Genomic DNA, 5,000 nt, shown 5'->3' on the forward strand with positions numbered 1-5,000 from the left:
GTGTCTGCTGTGAGACAGGTTCAGTTAGTATTGGCACAATATATTTATTATATACATGAAATACAACTGAATGAGTGAGGGTTAGGGTAAGCCTGTAAGTTAATATTATCAGTAGTAGGTGTAGGTGTGTGTGTGTGTGTGTGTGTGGATAGGTGGAGATCCCGTGGGGACGTCTACCCCCCCCCTCGCATAAAGTTGTCCCCCCCCAACAGTCATTGTAAAAGTAATTCTACACGGACATGTCCTCTTCTCGAGACCTAAAAAAATGCATCCGGCAGGGATTCCAAAATGCGTCGGACATTTCTGTTCCTCTGTGTTATTACATCCCAGCATGTGAGAAAGAAGGCAAAACTTCGTCGCTGGGGGAGGGGGGGGCACGGTGGTCTTCATCTGTCAGTTTTCTGTGTCCCCCCCTAGGAATTACTCTCACAGTAATAATTTGACCATGTATTGTCCCCCTCTACAACAAAATGGGATCTTCGCCCCCTGTGTGTGTGTGTGTGTGTGTGTTGTTTCTGCCCATCAACCACACACTGAGATGCTTCAGCACACAACTGGGCCACTGAACTCAGAACTGTTAATTCTGACTTTCCAGTCCAGACCATCTAACACACATGTCTCTCTCTCTCTCTCTCTCCCGCATACACACACACGTCTCATTCTCACATACTCTCACACACACACACGTCCCTCTCTCACACACACATACACACACACACACGTCTCTCTCTCTCTCTCTCTCTCTCTCTCTCTCACACACACACACACACTCAGCCAGTGAACTTCTGTTAGTTCTGTCTTCTCAGTCCAGAACATCTCTCACACACGGTTCTCTCTCTCTATCTTCTCTCTCAGACACACATACACACACACCTCTCTCACACACACACACCTCTCTCATGTCAATTCTAAGTCCAGAACATCTCACACACACAAACAAACACACACACACACACACAAACATCCTTTTTCTCACACACACACACACACACACACACACACACACACACACACACACATCTCTCTCTGTCTCCCACTTCACACACTCCTCAGAAAAACACGTTAAAAAACATTTTGTACACACACTCTCCCAACCAGAGCCACACACACCCCACATCCCTACATCTCACTACACTACTGATCTTAACTTCTCATAACACACACGCGCACACACACACAAACACACACACAGATTGACCCACATGCTCAGCCGAGACTGTGTGTCTGTCTCTCCTGAACCCTAACTCTATGGCTATTGGTGTGTCATGACATATGGGAATGTGTTCAGGGTGTGTGTGTGTGTCTGTGTGTTTGTGGGGGGTGATGAGTGAGAGAAATGAACACTGCTTCTACTTTCATGGGAAAAGTGGAACAGATACAATCTGCAAAACCAGCTGGCCAATATAGGTGTGTGTGTGTGTGTGTTTGCAGACAGTTTTAATTGTGTTTACAGTCATGTGTGCTGTGTGTTTTAAAACATAAGACAGAAAGTGCATGGCGTGTGTGTGTGTGTGTGTGGGGGGGGGGGTGTAAATATGTGCCCCCCCCCCCCCCCGGATCTTCAAAAATCCACTTAAAGGACCATAAACACTGCATGGGGGGGGCATAACAGATCCGACAGGAGGGTCTCACCAGGTAACATTAACAGGGGTAAAACTCTGTGATACCAGTAGTCTTGCCACTTGACTTGTGTGTATGAGTGAGTGTGTATGAGATTATGTATGTGAGTGTGTGTGTGTGCATGAGAGTGTGTATGACAGTGTGTATGTCAGTGAGTGTGTGTGTATGTCAGTGAGTGTGTGTGAGATTGTACACACACTATGCAGACACACACAGGAAGCAGTCATGGAATAGTGGATTTAGGTGTGCATGTGCGTGTTTGTTGGTGGGGGTGTGTATCTGTGCGTGTGTGGTGGTGGGTGTGTATGTGTGTTTTAGTGCCTGTGTATGTGTGTGTTGGTGTGTGTGTGTATGTCTATTAATGTGTTTCTTTCTAAGGCTCATAAGAAAGTCTAATGAAGCCACTAGAAGCACTGAACTGTGTTCTAACATAGGGGAACTTCAGGATTTGTGTGTGTGTGTGTGTGTGTGTGTGTGTGTGTGTGTGTGTGTGTGTGTGTGTGTGTGTGTGTGGTGGTGCATATGTGTGTGTTGGTGCGTGTATGAAGCTTCCTAATGACTACTCATTAAGGGGGATGATGTTGGCTGTCATATTGCCATTAGACCTAAACAGCCACCAGCACATTTAAAGAGGGAGAGAGTGAGTGAGTGAGTGAGTGAGTGAGTGAGTGAGTGAGTGAGTGAGTGAGTGAAAGAGAGAGGGTAGTGAGAGGGAGCGACAAGCCATGATTGAAGTTCAGATTTTAGTTTGACCGCCTATTTACATCTAGTTTTAAAAGTGCCCCATATACGATACCTGTGTTTGCACTTGAGTCAACCTGCATGCACACAAGATGCACACACACACACACAGTAACATACTCACACTTATACATTATTTAACTGTTTGAATAAAGATTTTGTTATCCACCCCATGTGATTCAAAAGGGAGAGAATGAGAGAGACCCATTCACAAATTGTGGCCTGAATTTCATATGAAACTTGAGCTCTAAACAAACACGTGAGTTTGAACGATATTATTGCGGTAAATATCTGTAGCATAGCCCTCGACTCTCCATTCACGCTGTACCCGGCAGAGTTACGCGTTACTAACTACCAGGCGGAAAACATGCATTCCCGTGTTAACCGCAGGACTGCAGACATTTGATTCAATCAGGAAATAACGGTAAATAAATTCACTGCACGCCACCGGTATCTCAAGATTGGCAAGTGAAGACTTCTGCTCCACTAAGGTGACGGGCTTGTGTGTGTGTCTTCCTTAATAACAGCCCTTCTCCTGTGTGTGTGTGTGTGTGTGTGTGTGTGTGTGTGTGTGTGTGTGTGTGTGTGTGTGTGTGTGTGTGTCTTCCTTACTAACAGCCCTTCTCCTGTGTGTGTGTGTGTGTGTGTGTGTGTGTGTGTGTGTGTGTGTGTGTGTGTCTGTTTTCCTTACTAACAGCCCTTCTACTGCGTGTGTGTGTTTGTGTGTGTGTGTGTGTCTTCCTTACTAACAACCCCTTCTCCATTAAGATACCTAAATAATGAATCTGTGTGTGGTGTGACTGCATATATTATGTCAATGTGTAAGTGTATGTGTGTGTGATGCCAGTGTGTGTGTGTGTGTGTGTGTGTGTGTGTGTTATGAATGTATCTTCCGTACTAACAGCCTTGATCCACTAGTTTTAGTCCTAAATAATACATTTCCTTGTCATACGTGTGTTCCTGGAGGTATAGGCCTCATCTATACAGGCCCTCTACTCTTATCTGGAGATATAGGCCTCGTCTATACAGGCCCTCTACTCTTATCTGGAGGTGTAGGATCATCTATACAGGCCCTCTACTCTTATCTGGAGATATAGGCCTCGTCTATACAGGCCCTCTACTCTTATCTGGAGGTGTAGGATCATCTATACAGGCCCTCTGCTCTTATCTGGAGGTGTAGGATCATCATACATGTTGCTGTTATTGGCCTGCAAGGGACTGTGTGGTGTGATGTGGTGTGATGTGATGTGATGTGGTGTGGTGTGATGTGGTTGGCAGGTCTGTGCTTAGTTTTTGTCCCTTGCTTTTACTTTGTCACCTTCATCCTTTTATGTTACTTCCTGTCTGACATTGTTTACTTCCTGTGTCTTGTCCTTGTGTTTGGGTCCCTGCCCGCAATTCCTGACGTGTGTGTGTGTGTGTGTGTGTGTGTGTGTGTGTGTGTGTGTGGGTGTGTGTGGTTATTGGCCTGTGAGGGAATGCCTAATGCAGTGCATATATATTTGACTCCCAATTTTTGAAATTGCAGAAGTGAGAACTACAATGAAAAGGTGAGTAAACACTGTTTTGTTATTAAAAAGGTTAGTAAACAACATGTGTTTACCCTCCAGTACACCTGATTGTGTGTGTGAAAGAGATAAACACACTACTTCCTCCATGTTTCTATTCTATTTGATCTACTTTGTTCCTTTCATGATCATGTATTGTATTGTATGAGCTTCTGTTCTTTAGCCTTTATTTATATCTGCTCTTCTAACATAATCCATGTTCTGTTCTTCTGCTATTGATGTAAAGCACATTAAAGTGCCTCTGTGTATGACATGTGCTTTATAAATAAACGTGTCTTGCGTCAGTCTGTTTGTGGGTGTGTGTGTGTGTGTGTGTGTGTGTGTGCGTGTGTATATTATGTCAGTGTATATGTCATTGTGTGGGTTTGTTTAGTGTTTTAGTAATCCATCCATTTAGATTCCTGATGCTTTAAGCCACTAATGACAGAACTGATAAAATGCAGTGTGTGTGTGTGGTGGTGGGGGGGGGATGGGGGGGGGGCGGGGCTGCATATGAATCCTACTGTTGTTGCATAAAGATCTAAAAACACAGAGGATGCAAACATGAGGCTCATTCTCCCCTCCTCTTCTTTCTCCTCTCCCTGTATATTTTTCCCCCCTCCCCTCCTCTCCTCTTCTTTCCCCTCTTCTCTTCTCCCCTTCTTTCTCCTCTTTGTCCTACCTCCTCTTTTTTCTCCTCTTCTTTCTCCTCTCCCCTCATCTTTTTTATTCTTTCCCCTCCTCTCCTCTTTCTCCTGTCCTCTCTTCTCCCCTTCTTTCTCCTCTCCCCTCCTCTTCGTCCTCCCTCCTCTTCTTTCTCCTCTCCTCTCTTCTCCTCTTCTTTTTCATCTCCTTCCCTTTTTTCCACTCCTCAGTTCTCCTCTCCTTTTTTTAATTCTCATTTCTTTTTTATTACTTAGATCTTATATTACTTAGTATTTCTGTAAAAAAAACAGAACATCACAAACACAGACACACACACACACACACAGACACACACACTCGTAATCACACACACACACACACACAAACACACACACACACACACTCACATACACACACTCACATACACACACATACAAACACACAGGC

The sequence above is a fragment of the Sprattus sprattus genome (assembly GCF_963457725.1).
Source record: "Sprattus sprattus genome assembly, chromosome: 6".
Lineage (NCBI taxonomy): Eukaryota > Metazoa > Chordata > Actinopteri > Clupeiformes > Clupeidae > Sprattus > Sprattus sprattus.